We start from the raw sequence: 20,883 nt of genomic DNA on the forward strand, positions 1-20,883 counted from the left end.
CACCCGCAAATGGGAAGCGGTCCCAGGGGGGCTTTACCACACATTTAAGGTAAATGCATTGTTTATAGATATAAAATATATAAACAATGCGTGGTAAAGGCAAACATTGTAAAATCATATGCGATCTAAAAAATGCGGGATAAAAAAATGTGTGGTAAAGGCATGCAGAGTATTTCCCAGCGTTGTTCTGTCCTACAACCCTCCGGAAGTCCTGGAATACCAGTCACCTGTTCAGGCTCAGGGTACAGACCTTGGGCTGAAAGGCCAGTCTCAGGATCCATACCATCCCTGAGAGTACAGGAGTAAATATAAAAGGAGTGTTTGTCTCCTCATAGGTACAGAAGCCCAAAAACCTAAGAGGCCTCAGGAGCAAGTGAGGGACTCCTTGCCAGTTGCAAGTCTGGAAGTGATGCTTGCCCAAGGCCTCCAGATTGAAGTCCCCACCTGGCAGTGGATGGCCAGAGGTCTGGCTCTTGACACTCACAGCTGCCAGTGGCCTCTGCTGGTCATCCTTATGGGCAGAGTTTTCCCTGGGTTGGGGACAGATGTCTGATCCAAGGAGCAGAATGGGTCACATAGCCTTGTTGGCCATGGTAGTACTGTCGGCCTACTGGGATAGATCTTAGAGCAAGATAATACCAGCTGTTTGCTGATGAGAAGAAGGGCTCCCCATGTGTCGGTGCAGTGACTCAGGCGGATGGTGACAGAGGAGTACAGTTAAGTTCAGAAGGGCATAGAACAGACAAGTGCCACTGCAGATCAGGGACATTTTCCATGTTCTATCTCCGTAGCAGGGAAGCCTTTCAAGGTACTGATCAGTTTACCATAGCATTTGACTGAGGGTTGGAAGTCATGAAGACAATTTGCTCTCTTGCAGGGCCTACTGAACCAGTTTTTGTTGGCCATAGGACTCTACACACTTTACTCCTGCTAGCTAGTGGTAAAGTGATTGGGCTCCTCTCTTTAAACATGGTAAAATTCTCATACACCTAATTGACACATTTAATTTACTTTTGAGTCCATAGTACATGGTACTACATATACCCAGGGCATGTAAATTGAATACTACAAGTGTGTCACCCAGGAAAGCAGCGCTGTATAACATCTCTCCAGGCCTGCCCCTATAGCTTGTGTGTGCAGTTTTAAACTTCGACCGGGTGGAATAAAAACGTTTTGCCTGGCCTAAACCTACCCTTTTAGTACTTATAAGTCACTACTAAGGTAGGCCCTAAATGCCCATAGAGCAGGGCAAATAGTATTTAAAAAGTAAGACATGTAAATTTAAAATTCTACATGTACTGGCAGTGAAAAACTTACAAAGTCCTTATCACTATTTCAAGGCTTGCAGCCCATAGAAGAACACTGGGTTACATTGTAACAACTTATAATGCTTAACTTCAGTTTGGGAGCAGCTAGAACTATGATTTAAGGACACATTTTCATAGTAATTCGAAATCCAACTTAATGGCCAAGGCAGATTTTATATTACTATTTTTGAAATGACACTTTTAGGAAATTGTGGTTCATCTGCTAAAGCCAAATGTGCCTTTCTCCCAGTGTTACCTGACTATTAATCGCTCTCCTGTGGTGTTCTGTGTATTGCTCCCAGACAGTAGCCAAAAGGCTTGTGTATGGAAAGATGTTTTTCTTCCTTGAGCAGGATGGCTTGGGGTGTTGTACCTAGCCAATACCTGACCTTCAAACGGTTCCTACTCCGTCACTGACGGATGTAGCGCACACCCAGGCCTGCCTCCCTTTTTATTTCTAGTCAGCTTGGCTCTGACCCGAGTGGGAGGGGGGAGCTGCCCCAGAACTGGTTTGAACTGTCCATAAGGGAGCATTTGCCCAGTATCATAGCCACATGTCTAGGTGGGCACCAGGAGCTCTGACCAGGAAAAGAAGGGTTCTGCCATGTCAGACTGAGGTAGAGAATGACACTGTGGGATAGTTTACAGTGAAACGCACAGATAGGTAGGATCACCCCCTGAAAAATATTACTCTATTGGTTAGGGAGTGACCAGGAGTTTCCCCCACCCTGAGGCTAGCATTCCCAGTACCCCTCTCAAAACAAACCTGGACCTGTGAAGAATCTGAAGGACTGCCCCGCTGTCTGAGGAACTTGCATGAGACTGGACCTGCTTGCCTTGAACCCAGGACACCAAAAGTGACTCCAGGGGTCAGTTGGCTGATCCCCTTTGTGAGCTGCAGGGTTTCAGAAAGTTTTCAGAAGCCTTTCCTGCAACTGCCTAGTTGACCATTTCCAACCAAACCTGCCCAGGACCCTGATACTGGCCTCTGCTTGAGTGAGTCTTGATGCCAAGTTCTGTCCAAGGTCCTGGACCTTTGGCTGGTGTCAAAGTGTACTCTTCCTAAATTTTCCAGACACCTATACTGTAGAAACATTCTGCCATCATTTTGCTCTGACCAGGACCAACCTGCAAAGCCAATCCGATGAAAATGCATTGCCGCGGGGTAAAGATGCAGGTTGCTTCAACTACGTTCTTCTCCACAGCAGCAAATTCAATCCAGCAGAACTTTGAGGGGATGGTGTGTGGCATCATAGAGCCCTCTTCAGATACAGTCTGCATCCTTGACCCACTGGAAGAATTAGAGCTCCAAAAAGTGTCTTAAGTCCTCAGGTAGAAATCTGTTCCAGGTGCAAAAAGTATCCAGCCGATGAGGGGCATTCTTTGGGCGCGTAGTAGTATCCTTTATTGTTTGATTATTTAAAATCTTACAATAATACAAGTTCATGTAGTAAACAATTATTTGCAGTTATAAGAGCCAATCTTAAAACAATTCTATACAACTCTTTATATAAAATATACATGATAAAATTTCTTACAATTTAAAATTTACAAAAGTATAGTGAGTGATTATTAATCTCCTGTTTTACACTCATCTAGTTTTTTCCACACTTTCATTAAAAATTTTACTAAGGCAGAATTCATGAGTATATTGTCAGCTGACAAACATAGTATCAAGGCCTGTCTACACGTTCTTACTCCTCGTTCATTAAATAGTCTCTTTAATATAGTCACTCTTTCATTTTTCAATTCAGGACAGAGGCACAATAAATGAATAATATGTTCCTCGTCAGTGTTGCACAATCTACATAAAATGTCCTTTTCTAGTTTTTTCCACGGCGGTAAATGGCATAATCCTGGTAAAACACCAAATCGTGCTTTAATAAAAATGTGTTTATTTTTTAACGACCATGGTGTAACCAAATATTGCTGTGCCTTTTTTTTTGAGTAACCATTTGTAATGGGCCAGGCGTGTTGTCTTTTTACAAGTATGTCTTTGTCTCTTATCAATGATAGATGATCTGTTATTTTATTAATAGTTTTTTAAAAAGATTCCTGCGTTATGGTAATATCCCAAATCGGCCTAACCTCAAATTCATCCAGTGCCGCATCTAAATATTTCCAGGCCGATGATTTTCTATTTTCCTTAATTTCCTTCCATAATAATTGAGACATTAGGTTGTCTTGGTCATTTTTTATTCTGCTCCAAACTTTAATTGCTTGTCCTTTTCTTTCGTACAGTTGGTTATTTAATCCAAATTCCAACCTAACTTGTGCTTGTGATGCATTATTAGGGAGGTGAAAGAGGGTTTTAAAAGTTTTTGAGACGGCGTTATTGATAAAAACTGCGTCTTTTCCATTTAACGCTTCATTTCCATATGTTAGCGATGGAAGCAATTTAGCTGATATCACCTTTAGGAAGGGACGATAGGTTAAGTTGCCAATTGATTTTTGGACTATCCTAAATGCAGCTGTCAAAGAATTTGCTTTCCTACCAATGTCGAGTTTTTGTGAGAGAAAATTTCCGTTATCATTAAATAAAAGACCCAAATATCTAGAGGTTTCTACTTTTTCTAATTGAAGGTTTCCCAGAAACCATTTAGATTTGTGTTTTAATCTTGAATTTTTTGTAATCACCATCACTTTGGTTTTTATTTCATTTATTGCCATCCTGGGTTTTTTTTAATACTCAAATGTTGTGGTTATTAGACGTTGCAGGCCCACTTTCGTATTACTTAAAAGTACAACATCGTCCGCATATAGTAAGTTCGATATATGCTTATCAGCAAGTTTAGGTGCATGGGCATTTATATCATTCAGTGCTTAAGTTAAATCTACTAAGAACAAGTTAAAAAGTAGTGACGCCAATACGCATCCTTGCTTAAGACCTCCTGTTGTTGGTATTTCTTTTGTGAGTGTTCGGCCATCCCCCATCCGCACTCTGACCCAGGTAGAAGTATATAAAAGGCAAATCAGCTTAAGAAGTAGGGGAGGAATCCCTTGCTTTTGTAGCTTATCCCACAATCGATATCTATCCACACAATCGAAAGCTGATTTAAAATCGACAAAGAATAAGTACAAAGGTTCTTTAGTTGTAATTGCTTTGTCTATTAGTACGGACAGGGCCAGAATATTAGTGGCTGTTCCTAAACCTTTAATAAAACCTGTTTGGTTTGGCGGGAGAATGCATTTGTCCTTTACCCAGTCAGTTAAGCTTGATAATAGTATGGCTGCAAACAATTTAGCGTCCGTGTCTTGTAATGTTATAAGACGGTAGTTCTCAGGCAGGGCCCAGTTTCCTTTTTTATAGATGGGAGATATTAATGACCCTCTCCAGGATTCTGGTATTACACCTGTCCTAAGGACTTCCTTAAAGACCTTGGTTAAATATTCGGCCCATAGTGCTGGTTCCTCCTTATACAGGGCAAACGGGATACCATTCGGGCCTGGTGCCCCGTCTTTTTGCTTTTTTATTAACTGTTGTGTTATTTCAATTTCATTTTCCAAATCTGGAATAAGAAATTACTTCCACTCAAGGTTATTTGCGCTATTGTTTAGTTTCCAGTCAGTATTTAGATGATTTACTAAAAAATTAACCCATTCGGTCTCAGTTAGCACGGATATCACAACCATATTATCCGGTCTTACTAGACTATTTATGATTTTCCAAAAATCCCTTAGGTTTCCTAGATTACTAGCATAAAATATTTTTGTCCAAAGATCATGATTAGCTTTGGTTTTTTCGTTCCAAACTAATTTCCTAAGATTTTGATTTAATGTTTTTATACTAGTCATTGTTTCTTTATTATTTGGAAACTTAATTAGCTGCTTCCTGAGATTATTTCGAGGGCGTTTCATTTTCCGTACTGTATAAGTTAGGTTTATTTTTATTTGTCTTTTTTCTAGTCGCGTTTTATGCTTATAGGTGGTTTCAATAAAAAGGCCATATGGTTTAACTAGTTTTCATGTAAAGTTTACCCATTGGTCGATTGCGGACATGGAGATTCTTTCTTTAAAGCACTCATGGACCAGATTTTGTGCTAGAGCATTAGTGCGTGCTTTATTACTTGGTTTCCAGATTAGCTTTCTGTAATTGACGGATGTAACGCACACCCAGGCCTGCCTCCCTTTTTATTCCTAGTCAGCTTGGCTCTGACCCGAGTGGGAGGGGTGAGCTGCCCCAGAACTGGTTTGAAGTGTCCATAAGGGAGCATTTGCCCAGTATCATAGCCACATGTCTGGGTGGGCACCAGGAGATCTGACACGGGAAAGAAGGGTTCTGCCATGTCAGACTGAGGTAGAGAATGACACTCTGGGATAGTTTACAGTGAAACGCACAGATAGGTAGGATCACCCCCTGAAAAATATTACTCCATTGGTTAGGGAGTGACCAGGAGTTTCCCCCACCCTGAGGCTAGCATTCCCAGTACCCCTCTCAAAACAAACCTGGACCTGTGAAGAATCTGAAGGACTGCCCCGCTGTCTGAGGAACTTGCATGAGACTGGACCTGCTTTCCTTGAACCCAGGACACCAAAAGTGACTCCAGGGATCAGTTGGCTGATCCCCTTTGTGAGCTGCAGGGTTTCAGAAAGTTTTCAGAAGCTTTTCCTGCAACTGCCTAGTTGACCATTTCCAACCAAATCTGCCCTGGACCCTGATAATGGCCTCTGCTTGAGTGAGTCTTGATGCTAAGTTCTGTCCAAGGTCCTGGACCTTTGGCTAGTGTCAAAGTGTACTCTTCCTAAATTTTCCTGACACCTATATCGTAGAAACATTCTGCCAACATTTTGCTCTGACCAGGACCAACCTGCAAAGCCAATCCAATGAAAATGCATTGCCGCGGGGTAAAGATGCAGGTTGCTTCAACTACGTTCTTCTCCACAGCAGCAAATTCAATCCAGCAGAACTTTGAGGGGATGGTGTGTGGCATCATAGAGCCCTCTTCAGATACAGTCTGCATCCTTGACCCACTGGAAGAATTCGAGCTCCAAAAAGTGTCTTAAGTCCTCAGGTAGAAATCTGTTCCAGGTGCAAAAAGTATCCAGCCGATGAGGGGCATTCTTTGGGCGCGAAATTCAAATTTCTCACACTTTGAGCATTACCACCAAAAGTAATGGCTTAACTGAGATGTCATCCAGAGGCTATCCGATGACATAGAGCCCTTTAGAGCTACTCTCTGCTGCCTTGCCCCGCTTTGATTTTTGACTTCCATCCCAGAGACTAAACATAAATCTTTTCACCTGAATAAATCTAGACCCAGGACCCCACCAGTACTCCATCACGGTCAGCCTTACCATTTGACTTTGTCTCAGTCAAGCTCAACCAGATGACCGCGATGGCGTTTAACACTTTTCTGTGATATTTTGAACCTTAAACGTTAGAAATTCACAACTCTGGTTCTACTTTTTGGATATTTGTAATTGTGGTGTCAACCTATTTACTATATTTTACTCTATTGGTTTGGGATTTGTCTTGTGTTGTGTTTTCACTATATTACTGTTTGATTACTGCATAAATACTTTACATTTTGACTGCTTTTGTGCCAATTTACCAGACAGATAAGCACAGGTTCACCGTGCAAAGTTTTTGATTATTATTTGAGGTGGGTGTCACCCCCCTCAACTAATACTCCGATTTCTTACATGCACATTGGTGGGAGTACCTTTACACCACCTATCACTAACAACAGGGCACATCCTAGAGAACATTTTGTGAGGAGCACTAAATATCCAGCTACTAGTAGGACAGAACCCCAAGAAGTGTTTTGCAAAAAGCGGCAAAATAGTACAATATACACCACATTTAAAAAGAAAAGATATATAGCATTTGGTTTTATAGTATGTCTGTAGGAAGGTAGAATCCTTCTACCATGGTTACCCCCACTTTATGCCTGGATGCAGTGTGTTTTTGACTTAGTCTGCTGGGATCCTGCTAATTAGGACACTAGCAACTTTGCTTTCTCCCCCAAATTGACATGGTAAGTACTTTGGTAACTCCACAGTTGGCTACTGGTGCACCCTTGTAAGTCCCTAGTATATGGTACTAAGGTACCCAGGGCATTGGTACAGCAGGGGTCTCTCCTGGGCTGCAGCATGTATTGTGCCACCCATGGGAGTCCACTTAAACTGTGACTACAGGCCTGCCATTGTGGCTTGTGTGAGTTGGTGCTTGCACCTCTCATGACAGATATGTTTCCTTATATCTGAAGTCACTGCACTTAAAACCTATCAGTCACCCCTATGGCAGGCTCTTCAGTCCTGAGTGCAGGTTGCTTGGTTACAAGTGTGAGGGTGCCCCTGCATGAGCAGGACACCCTACAAACCCCAGAGTTGATTCTCTAGGCTTTGTAAGTGTGGTCAGTCATTTTTAGACATATAGTTGATATCAGTCATTTCGAGATGTCTAACTATAGAGTGGCTGCAACACAACTGGTCATGTTTGGTATCAAACATGTTGGTATCATAACCCAACACTTATTCTGTTGTTGGAAGTATGATCCCATGCACTGGGGGGCTCCAATGGGACCCACCTGTACTCCGGGTAACAGCCTTTCAGGGTCTGCGAGCAAGCTAGTGCTGCTGGCTACCACAGACACGATTCTGCCCTCCTTCTCCTGAGCCAAGCTCAAGCAGGGGAAGGTAGAACAATAGGTATCATACCACAGGGATAGTGTGACCACCTCCCAGACAGAACTTATGTGTATTGGGCTGGGGTTGGGGTGTTACCTCTCCTGAGGCTTGAGCCGGGAGACGGAGAGTTACTGCTGGTTGAGCGTGTGTGACGACCGATTTTATCTTCCTAATCTAAAACTGTATATTTTTACTTTTTTAAACCTTGCAATGTACTTATAGTGATCTGGCCGCGTTTGAAACATTTTATTCTGGTGGCAGTTTTAGGGATTTTAACAAACTTATTTTATAGAAGGACGCTTTTTAAAAACATATAAACCATTGGAGGCGGCGAATTACCTGCTGTGGCTCCAATTCCGGCGCAACCGCCATCTTGGGAGTAGCGAGGGGAGCAGTCTAGTGACTGACTCCCTCACGCTATATTTAGGGTCAATGGCGCGAGCGCGCAGTGTTACCTCTCCTGAGGCTTGAGCCGGGAGACGGAGTGTTACTGCTGGTTGAGCGTGTGAGACGACCGATTTTATCTTCCTAATCTAAAATGGTATATTTTTACTTTTTTAAACCTTGCAATGTACTTATAGTGATCTGGCCGCGTTTGAAACATTTTATTCTGGTGGCAGATTTAGGGATTTTAACAAACTTATTTTATAGAAGGACGCTTTTTAATCCTTTTTAAAAACATATAAACCATTGGAGGCGGCGAATTACCTGCTGGGACGCCAATTCCGGCGCGACTGCCATCTTGGGAGTAGCGAGGGGAGCAGTCTAGTGACTGACTCCCTCACGCTATATTTAGGGTCAATGGCGCGAGCGCGCAGTGTTACCTCTCCTGAGGCTTGAGCCGGGAGACGGAGTGTTACTGCTGGTTGAGCGTGTGTGACGACCGATTTTATCTTCCTAATCTAAAACTGTATATTTTGACTTTTTTAAACCTTGCAATGTACATATAGTGATCTGGCCGCGTTTGAAACATTTTATTCTGTTGGCAGTTTTAGGGATTTTAACAAACTTATTTTATAGAAGGACGCTTTTTAATCCTTTTTAAAAACATATAAACCATTGGAGGCGGCGAATTACCTGCTGGGACGCCAATTCCGGCGCGACCGCCATCTTGGGAGTAGCGAGGGGAGCAGTCTAGTGATTGACTCCCTCACGCTATATTTAGGGTCAATGGCGCGAGTGCGCAGCGGGTGTGCCAAAGGCAAGCCTGTCTGGCCCGTCCGCGCCTGGCCCGTGCCGAGTGTCACGGCCCCTGGACCACCATTCACAGGTATCCCTTCCCGGACCGTTTACTCAAGATCAGTTCTACTGAGTTTAAAGGGGAGAGGTAGAGACCCTAATTGTGACTTGTGGTCGTTTAATATAGAGCAACCTCTCCAATCAGGGACATGTGCCTCTTGTAATACTGTTTTACCAGATCTTTTATACTTTACACCTTACAAGGTGAGCGAGCCTGGGCCTGGGCACCAAAATGCCCCGGCCTGTAAATGTGTGCTGTTAAATGCTAGATCCTTGATCAAACACAGCACTGAATGTGCACAACTTATCAAGGATAACAACATCCAGTTGACTTTCATAACAGAGTACTGGACCGATGACTCCTCGGGGCCGGATCTGCTAAAAGCAACCCCGCCAGGCTTTGCTTGCCATTCACTGAATAGGAGTGGTGGAAAAAAAGGGGGAGGACTGGCTATAATATACCCTAGCTCATTTAAAGCGATATTTCATCCAATATCCAATGCAGGCTGCGAAGCGTTGGCCTTTAATTTTAACACATCTCGTCATCATACCTTCAAAGGTATCTTAATATATAGACCTCCGAATAATAAACAGGCTTTTGTCTCAGCTATTGGTCATCTGCTGGAAGACAGTATCTGTCAGAGGTTTTATACTGTTTTGGGAGATTTTAACTATCATTTGGCGGCGCTCCTGAATCCAGATACAGCCACCTTTTTAGATATTATGAATAGCGTTGACCTCACTCAACAGGTCACTGGTCCTACTCATTTGGCAGGACATACGTTAGATGGCATTTTTACTAACCATCCCGGCCTGCAGGTCATAGGAGTTAGGCCTTTGATATGGACTGATCAGTCGGCCATCCTGTTTGACCTAACTAGCCAGGGACATGTCCCAGGGGGGGCTAAGAGTAAGAAACGGATTGAGTCCCGATCCTGGAAGAGAATGGATACTGGAGTGCTCCAGGATCTCCTCACTGCCTCACCTGTTCACTTAAGTTTAGGAGCAGAGGAGTGGGCGATCTCCTACACGAGATGGGTAGAAAATGCTTGTAATAAGCTAGCTCCATCTAGGAGCATTATACCCAAGAGACTGACACTGTCGGCCCCCTGGTTTTCAGAGGAACTGAAACAGGGTAAACTTATTTGCAAACGGCTAGAACGGTTATGGAGGAGAGAATACAGGGAAGCAGATAAGCTGGCTTATAGAAAAGGGTTAGCAAACTATAAACAACTACTGTTTGTTACTAAACAAAAAATGTTTGTGAATAAAATTGAGCTTGCTAAAGACTCAGCCAAAGTTCTTTTCAAAACCGTTCTTGATCTCTCCTTCCCGCGTCCTGTCCTACTTCAGCCCAGCCAGGAACTCTGTGAAAAGATCTCCTCCTTTTTCTTGAATAAAGTAGAAGTGATCTTTTCGGCCTTAAGTGGTCCCTCGGCAGGGGGGGAGGGACCAGGTCGAGGTTGATCGGGGGGAGAATCACACCCCTATAGTAGTCCTCGAGAAATTTGAGGTTCTGCCTCTAGATCAAGTACGTTGACTTTTGGAAACGGCTAGATCCGGATCACCGTATGACCCCTGTCCGGTGACCATTGCTAAATCAGTAGCTGAACCAATGAGTAAGGCTCTTACCCCAGTGTTTAATGCTATGATTGAGACCGGATGTTTTCCCAGGCTTTGGAAAAAGGCATCAATCTTACCCCTTCTTAAAGCCCAACTTAGACCCAGCTGACCCCTCAAACTTTCGCCCAATATCTAGGCTCCCGTTACCAGCTAAAATGGTTGAAAAGGCTCTAAACACACAATTAGGGGCCTTTCTTCATAGAACCCAGACGCTGGATGAAACACAGTATGGCTTTCAAAGTGGTCATAGCACAGAATCTGCACTTTTGAAGACCACGGATGAGATCAGAAGGGCTGTGGATATGGGTGGAAGGGCCACCTTGATATTATTAGATCTGTCCGCTGCTTTTGACACTGTCCACCATAAGCGTTTGATGGATTGGCTAAGGGTATGCGGACTTCAGGACAAGGCCTGGAATCTCATAAAATCCTTCCTTGCTGATAGATCCCAGGTGGTCTCTATGGGTGAGTTCTGCTTAAGGCCGTTCAGATTGCCTTGCGGGGTCCCTCAGGGTTCAGAGCCCGACCCTGTTTAATGTCTACGTGTCCTCACTGGCCCCCATTATTAAGACCTTGGGTTTCGATCTGACATCCTACGCAGACGAAACCCAAATTGTGGTATCTTTGCAGCCAGGACAGGAGGGCGGTGTGGAAAACGGCTTTCACAATTGCATGATGGCAGTGACTCATCGGATGGCAGAAAACTGCCTGAAGCTGAACTCTGATAAAACAGAGGTTATAATTTTTGGAAATGCTCCAAATTTTTGGAATGGAAATTGGTGGCCTGTCACTATGGGGAATCTCCCAGTCCCAGTTCAAAAAGTAAAAAATTTAGGAGTAATTGTGGATGACAAGCTGAATTTGGGGGCCCAAATTAACTCAGTTTCCGCCTCTACGACATTTGTTTTGCGGACAGTGAAAAAATTCTGCCGTTCCTGCCTGCAGGGAGTCAGAAAACAGTGGTCTCTGCCTTGGTGATGTCAAGGCTCGACTACTGCAACAGCCTCTATTTAAACATTCAGGATTGTTTACTGAACAAATTACAAAGGCTACAAAATGCAGCTGCCAGATTGCTTACCGGGACCCCTAAATTTGCGGCGATCTCCAAGGAAATTCCTGAAGCTACACTGGCTTCCAGTCAGGAAGAGGATACTTTTTAAAACATTGAGTACTGTTTTTAAAGCACTTCATGGGACCGGCCCAGATTACCTGCAGAAGCAGTTAAAGTGGTATACACCTACAAGAAATTTGCGTTCGTTAGGTGCTAAAATGGTAATGTTCCCTAAGATAAAAAAGGTTTCCTGGGGAGGCCGAAGATTTGTCTTTGGGGCAGCTAAGGCGTGGAATGATCTCCCGGCTCAGCTCAGAAATTTGCCAGTTCTGCTGTCCTTTAGAAGGGCATTAAAAACCTGGTTGTTTATTCATTAAAGCTGCTCAACTATAGTCTGACTCCTTCGTAATTAGCTAGTAGGAATTGGTAACCAGCGCCAGGACACCCCAGGGTAACCGTTGCGCTTTATAAATTAATTAACACAACATAACATAACCAGACCGTTTTGAAGGGCCCATTTGGTGCCCTCCTTGCATACTCCAGTTTGAGCCAGTTCAGGAACCCTTGGTTCCCGCTGTGGTGTGAGACTGGACAAAGGACATAGGAGGGACCTGAGTTGTTTCAGCCCTTTCCTTAGGGTATGTAAGGGCTTCCCTGTGGGTAGGTTCTTAGATTCATCTTGGAACAAGACTCAACCCTGAAACCACGTCACTCTTCAATTGTCTGGACACTTGGACTTTGACTGGAACCAAGACTGCACCCAGGAAGACTCCTGCTCTCGCTGTTCTTCAAGTCTTTTTCGCCATCTGTGTCTGTGCTTCATCCAGGTTCTTCAACAGACCTGTGAGCATCAAGGGCACCTGAAGAAATCTCCCTTGAAGTGAAGGAGTCAGTCTCCTGCATCTGCAGCAGACCGGTCTACTGTTCCTGTCATCCTACGGACTTCCTGAGGCTCAGTAACAGAGGTGGTGGTTCTGCAACTCCCTAGCATTGTGGCCTGTCTTCTCTGAAATTTTGAAGCCAGTATCTCTGTTCGGAATTTCTGGGACCAACCCCATGTGCACCACGTCGACTTGCCGTTGCCAAGGCTTGTTGGGTCTGCACTCCAGAGATCTTTGGGCTAGAAGAAGTTCCAGCTCTGTGGGTCTCCATCTTTGGTGAGCTTCTCGAGATCCTACTGTGACTCCTGTGCCTTCGGCCTGTGGTTCCTCCTGGGGATCTTCTTTTTCTTCAGTGGGCTCCCCTGCTTGCTTGGAGCCTGCTCTGACTCTCCTGCTGTTGGTGAGTCCCTTGGACATTGCCGGTCCCAACGTTGCTCCTTTTTTATCTTCCACGCCAGTTGTGTCTACCAAGGCTTGTTGGTGCTCCCGCCGGACACCGACCACTTAGTCACCAACATATAACCTGGGGCAGTTTGTGCACGGCTTCTGGTCTTCCTCTGCATCACCTGGCCTTCAAAGCTGCAACGACAAGGTCATCATCGACTCTTCAGAACCTCTCGACATCGGTTGGCATTGTGTCTACATGCCTCCTTGTCACCTCCGATTGCAATAGACTCTGCCCCCTCTATTTGCAGGTTCTTCAGTTCCAGAATCCACTCTTGGATTCCACGGCCTCCTTCACAGTCTTCTCCAGAGGCATCTTCTTCAAAGTTGTGCATTGTTGTCAATGGCAGATTCCATCGTCACTTCACTCCTATGCACCTAGCTCCCCTGGTGTAGGTAACCTGGTTCCCGGGGAATCAAGGGGTAGGTTGGCTCTCCAACCTTCTGTCTTCCAAAGGATTTCTTCTGGGTCCTCTGGGAAGGGTCCTTCTTCTTCAAAACTGCAACAACGACTCCTCCATTGACTTCCATTGGGTACTTGGCTGTGTTTCCACTCTGCACACAGCCTCCGTGGGGTACCTGGGTACTTACTTTGGGTGCTTCCTTGTTTCCCCAGCTCCTCTGGGTCTTCTGGTACAAGTCCCGTTCTCCTTTGTAGTTTGCATTCCCCTTTCTTAGTATATGGTTTAGTCTCACCCTGGAGACCACTGTATTTTGTGCTACTTACCTGATTGCTTTTGAAGTATTCTTGTGTATTGTGTTGATATCTCCAGGTAGGAGAAATACCAATGTGTTAGTGATATTTTGTTGTATTGAATAGACTTATTGTTGGTAAACACTGTGTGGTTTCTTTTCATCTAACTTACACTACAGATTAAACTAGTAAAACAAGCAAGTTAACACTCCTTCAGGGTAAGCCTGAAGGCTGCTCTACTCAGCTACCACTTTGAGGGCTTTCTATGGTTGTCTAAGACCACTAGAATAACCATAAGGGCCTAGATTAGAGCAAGGTGCACCACTTGAATGAGTGTGCTCCATATACTAAGCCAGACTCCTACATTGGTGTGCAGTGGTTAGGATTCAAGCCTGCACTGTTTTACCATGTAATCTAGGTGAAGGTTACGTGAAAAACCATCTCTAGCTAGGCACATGTAATACGTTTGTTGTCAGCAGGTTTTAGTGAACTTTTTGGAATGGTTGTCAAGGGTCTTAGCACAACCCTTTCTCCAAACTTTGGAAGTTTCGTTTTCACTAGGATAGGTAGGTACACCACCACACTACACCTAATACCATGTCTTTAATTGGTGAGTCTGGTGAGGTTACCACTTTGAGAGCTTTCTATGGTTATCAAAGACCACTAAAATCACCATAAGTTTGCCTGGATTAGTGCAAGGTGCACCACTTGAATAAGTGTGCACCATATACTTAGCCAGTCTCCTACATTGTCCTTTTGGGAAGCCCTTAAAATAATGTAGATCTGAGGATTAATAGGAGCATTTTTCCTAGCAAACATTTACAAACATTTAGCAGGTATCTGATAAATTGTGCCCCACCAGAAAATCATGTAGAAAGAAATGATCTCAGTTTGCAGGAGGTATAATGCTGTTCCAGTACGTATCCTATCCGGTTGAAGTGACAAAAATAAAATACAGTCAATTCAATTCAATAGTTCTTTATTCGATGGTTAAAAATCATCATAAAAGAGTACACGTATATACAATTAAAACAATATTAAATCAATATACAGAACATTGAATGAATCTATGTACATGCAAATAATTCATTGTCCACATACAATCCTCATGAGTGGCTTCCTGAGACTAACAGTTTAGCAAATCTACAGTCTTCATAATTAATACTGGCCTCTGGATACTCTAAGTCTGAGTGCAAATTTCAAAAAACTTATCACCGCACATAATGTTAACGGGTCACTAGCCCTTTGTAAAAAGGTCAATGCCTCCTTGGCTCGAGTAAATCTTGCCTGTTTCAAGATGTCTTTTAAAAATCTACGTCTAGGGATGGTATAAATGGGGCATAAAAGTACAAAATGAAGGGTGTCCTGCGGAGACTTATTGTCGCAGCCGCAGGCACCCTTCTGCTCAATTGATTTGCTAAAACCTGCTGGTTCAGCTAATAAATAAGGTAAAAAATTGAGCCTAAAACGTGACATTAAAAACCTCTCTTGGGCATTATAGAGGACACAGAGGTACGGTTCCATCCCAACGGTGGTTTCAAGCCTACTATAGGTGCTCACAGTGGATTTACGCCCTTCTAGTGTACTCCTGGCCGATGCTCTTGATTCCAAGAAAATTCTCTTTAATTTAGGCTTGTCCTGAGCATTGATCAATAAGGGGTTTAAGTACAACTCTTGGTAACCAATATTTTCTAAGGTAGTCTTAACATAATGGATCCATGGAATTTTCAGATGTTTGTCTCTGTCCAGGCAATCTTGTATGATCAGCCTGCTCAGTACAGCATCAGGGTTCGACCATATTTTAATCCAGGCCAGGATTGGTCTAAGCTTGATCAGATCCTCTAAATAGGGTCTTCCAAGTTCTTTATGGGCGATGAAAGCTGGTGTGCAGTTGGGGACTTTCAATATTGAACGAAATATTTTGTTTTCTTCACTTTGCAAACCGTCCAAATTTATAAATCCCCATACTTCTGAGCCGTACGTACTTTTTGGGCAGCACATTGAGCCGTACAGGTTCATTGTTTGTTCTGGACACCAGCGGCCGACTTTCCTCCCGTAACCAGAGATTGCACCGAATGATGCCACCAATTTCCCACACCTTTCTTGCACAAGAGATGTGAATTTTAAAGACTCATCAAAAAGCACCCCTAGATAAGAGAATGATTGCACCCTTTCAAGTGTGTGGGTGCCAATTCTATAGGTGAAACCAGTCCGTGGCTTGTTGCCTGCTGTCATTACATATGATTTTTTTAAATTGACAGACAGGTCTATTGCCTCCATAAATTTGACGAACCCATCAATGAGAATCTGCAAACTTTTTGGGGTCCGTGCCAGGAGCACCGCATCGTCTGCGTACAACAGCACTGGGATGTTACGTGTCCCTACCCTTGGGCAATCTGCATTTAAATTAATAAGCGATTGTTCCAGGTTATTAATATACAACGAAAACAAAAAAGGGGCTAATATGCATCCCTGCCTCACCCCGCTTGTGCAGCTAAAAGGTTCTGTCAATCCCCCGTCTTTGTTATATCGTACCCGTGCGGAGGTTTCTCTATGCAATTCCCTCAATATGTAGATTATCCCAGGGTCGATTCCGAGTTGGGTCATCATTACCCATAACTTATTCCTGTTAACATGGTCAAATGCAGCGGCCAGGTCCATGAACCCCAAATACATGGTTTCATTGCTGGTTTTGGTGTACTTTGCTATCAGCATGTATAGGTTCAGGCATTGGTCGCTGGTGGACCTGCCGGTCCGAAAGCCGTACTGGGCATCTGAAATAATATTTTTGTCCTCAGCCCACTCGGTCAGTCGGTTCAGAATTACTCTTCCCAGGATTTTGGCAGTAACATCTATCAAAGAAATGGGACGGTAGCATTGGGGGTCTTCTTTGTTGCCTTTTTTAAAAATAGGTACTATGATGGCCGTTGACCAGGACCGTGGTAAGCCGACCATTATAGTTGCGTTTAATACTCGAGTTATAATAGGGGCCCATAGATCCACCTGGCTCAGGAACAGGTCTGGGGGGATCCCATCTGGGCCCGGGGCTTTATTTTTGGTGAGTCCCTCGATGCCCATTCTGATCTCTTGCAGGGAAAATACCACCCGATTGCACACTAAGTTCATCCCCCTCTCCTTTATTGAATCCTCCTCCCCATGGTTATACAGGCCCTCAAAATGAGCAGTCCACTGTTCTGGGAGAATGTTTGATGCGACCTCAGGGACGTTATTATCTTGAAAACAAGGGGAGTTTATTAATCTCCAAAATTCTGTGATATCCCTGTTTTCAGAGGCCTCCCTCAGGGCCGCCCATGCTTCCCCCTGCAGTGTAACTTTCCGTCTTTTTAACTCCTTCCTATATGTTGACCTGCATGTTTTGACTTCTGCTTGGTCCCTTGGTATACCGCTTAGGGCCATTTTTAGGTTCTTTAATGCACGTGTACAACCCCTGTCAAACCATTTTGGTGAGTTCGAAAAGGTTTTCTTGGGGGCCTTAACCGACAATAACTCGTCCACCAGACTCGTTATTTGTCCAAACACTTTTATAAGGCAAGCCCCTACCACCAGGGGGTCTAAGGACTCATCAATGAGAGACTTGCCTCTTTCCATCAAAGATTTATAAAATCTAGCCCCATCTATTTTTTCCCACTTAAGTCTTCTGCCCTGGGCCGTCACACATTCAATGATACCATCCGCAGACTTGATCTTTTGCTTACCCTGGTGCAGAAGCTCCATAACCAGGGGGTTATGGTCGCTAAACGGGCTCCACTCGATTTCTACTTTTGTAATCCGATTTTTTAGGCCTCTTGAAACAAAAATATAGTCTATATAGGACGAGCACCCTCTCCCTTTAAAAGTAGGGGGGAGTGTACCATCCGGTCCCAAAGGCATCATGTCCACTGTGTGCTCGAGGTCATAAGAATGAATCAGCTTACCCCATTCAATGCCACTTAGGGAGTGGCTGAGATGGGGACCTTTTTCTATAGGGCATTTTGACCAGTTGGCACTGATCGGAAACAGCCCTGGACATAAGTGACAGTTCAAGTCACCCATTAATAGTATCCAAGGGGCCACAGCACCATGGACGGGAGCAAGTTCGAGTTTCAGCCTATCGTCCAATTCCCTCATCATGGTAAAGTCATTTTCCAGGAGAATGGCGTTATACACATTGAACAAGACGAGACCCAACCCTTTGTTACTAAATCTGAGGGCCTGAATGTTCCATGCGAACCAGTCCACCTTAGACCATTTGCCTTCTATGTTTAGATCAATATATATAATCAAACCACCCTTAGCCCTACCTGAGGGGGTTTTTTGTGCAGGCGTGAAAAAACATTTATAACCGGCCATATGAAGGTGGATATTATCCAAAGCCCAGGTTTCTTGTAGGCAGATTATCTGGAAGTGGGCCATATACTGTTGCCATTCCTTGTTGTGAAATTTCCCTGCAATACCTGCTATATTCCACGAAATAATTTTCAGGCCCTCTTTCTCAATAATAACGGGCCCTACCGCTGCCATTTCTTGAGTGGTGTTAACCCACCCCCCTTTCTTTCTGGGGGATTGTTCCTGCATAACACTATCCTGATGTCTTAATTCTGTGGCTATGATTCCTGTCCCTGAGGGTGTTTGTACACAACCCCCAGCGAGAGGGTCTGGGACTCCTGTGGTGTTTACTAAGATCCTACACCCACCTCCCCCCGATAATGACTGCCCATCTTCATTGGTCAAACCATATCGGGGAGAGGTTCTATCTATTGTGTGTACCTGATCAAGTATAATCTGTTCCATGTCAACCTGTTCTAGGCATGAGTATAAATTGAATAGTCAGTCAATCTCCTCTAGTGACCTTAGTGGGGCAAACCTATTTGCCCAACATGAGTGTCTTCCTTCCCAGAAGCCTGTCACTTGACGAGGAAAATGTAGACCTCCATTTGAACCAGAATTCCATCCCTCCACACCTCTCCCTGCATTATGCTGTCCCTCTTTTAACACCTGCAGCCTCGAATAAAAATAACTCAGTGGTAATGGCCTTATGGCCGTCATGCGTCCAGATGGTCCATGGCTTAGAATATGCTCAACCACCCTCCTGTCCCTAAAATTAGCAACAATGCAGTTTCCCTCGATATTTTTAGGCCCACTCCCTATCCAATTCACGCGTCTAACCAGGAGAATCTCCCCATCCTGGTTATTGGATATTGGTCTGTTTTGATTGAGCCAAAAAATGAGTTTATTTTTTAACTCCTGGTGGGATTCTTTCTGGGCCTCTTTTAATTCTGGGACCCCGGTAAAAACAACAACCAACGGGCACGCCTCAGGGGGAAGATTTATAGTGGGGAACCTCTTGTGTGTTGGTGTGGACCTATCTTCTTGGGTAACTTCATTATTTATGGGGTCAGCAGGGGGTTGAGGCTGTTTATCCAGCTTCTGTTTGCCTGGTCTATTGATGGGGCATGATTCACTCTCTCTGGGAATGTCTTTACTGGTCGCTTGTTCATGGGGAACCGGTGCGTTATGAATTTGTGCAAATATTGTTTGTACATTCCTACTATCACTAGAATTATTCACCATTTGAGTTACTGGGTTAGACTCTAGGGTGCTAATGGAGTTACTTGGAGCACTTGATGAGCTACCTTTTGTCACTCTATTCTTTAATTCACTTAAGATTTTGTCCAGCCTACTTGTCACCGGCTTCAGCTGGTTAATAACCAATATTCCTAGCTGGGCCTGTAGGTCTGACATAATCTTATTTAACCAGATTGGGGGATCTGCTTGAGAAGATGTCTGTGTAGTTCGGTCAGCCCCAATAAAATTTCTACTAGGTGGATTGGTATGGGTAATTACACTATTTGTATTCTTGCGCTTTTTTTGAGCGCATTTCTTCTTTTTGTGTAGAATGACACGTTTGGTGGGGCCTTGTTCCTCCTTGTTACTAATAGAGATCGGTTGGGCACATGAGATATCCCTCTCGCTAGTTTCTGAGGGACTAGGGGGTGAGATTAGCATAACCTCCTGCTCTTGATCTTGTGTTGTTAGGAGAGGGTCGAAGTCAGGAGTTAGAGACAAGCTCCGCTCAGTGCGCTCAATTTCGCTTGACACGACCCCTAACGCTCTTTTTAGCATGCGATCAATGGCAGTAGGCTGCATAATAACGGGGAATACAGAGCTAATGTCCTCTTTGTGTGTCAGAGAAGCCTCAGCTATAGTACGCTTCGCTCTTAACGAGCGTGTCAGTGTTTTGCCTACCATACTTCCCCCTACTGCAAATCAATGCCTATGCAACTATCGTTGTTTGTTTAGTTCACCCACCCGCTGCCACACTGTCACTATACCTCACGACCAAAAACTGATTAATAGTGTACTGGGCCTCTCCACCTCTTGTTACAGCTTTCAAAGATAACAGACCCAGCATCAATTTCCAGTCCGATGGTGCAGTCACAGGAGAAAAAAATAATGTCTATCCTCTTTTACCCCACAGTCACGCCGATCATTAATCACATGTAGGTGACCGGGAAGAACTAATCAGGGGGTGGCCCAGCCCAGCCTCCTTTGGCCCCTGACGGCCACAGACGGCCCGCCCTCTGCCCGGGCTCAGCCCAGCACCGCCCGCGCGCGTCCCGTGACGCGGAGGGAGCCTCGGGTGATGTAGCGCCTCCGGGCGCGTTTTCTGGCGGAAATGGGCGGAGCAGAAGAGAATGCTGGAGCCTGTAGTCTCTCCCTACTGCGGCCTCAGGTGACAGAAGGCGGCGGGGGAAACAAACAGCCACAGAGGTATGGGAGCAGCGAACTCCTCACAGGTGCCCAGGAGACCAGGTAGGTGCTGCGCTATGTTGGCAGTAGCAGACTTCGCAAGCGAGGACCCCCCGCTCCACCGAGGGAGCCTCGGGTGATGTAGCGCCTCCGGGCGCGTTTTCCGGCGGAAATGGGCGGAGCAGAAGAGAATGCTGGGGCCTGTAGTCTCTCCCTACTGCGGCCTCAGGTGACAGAAGGCGGCGGGGGAAACAAACAGCCACA

Source organism: Triturus cristatus, chromosome 11 (genome assembly GCF_964204655.1).
Source record: "Triturus cristatus chromosome 11, aTriCri1.1, whole genome shotgun sequence".
In the NCBI taxonomy this organism is placed as follows: domain Eukaryota; kingdom Metazoa; phylum Chordata; class Amphibia; order Caudata; family Salamandridae; genus Triturus; species Triturus cristatus.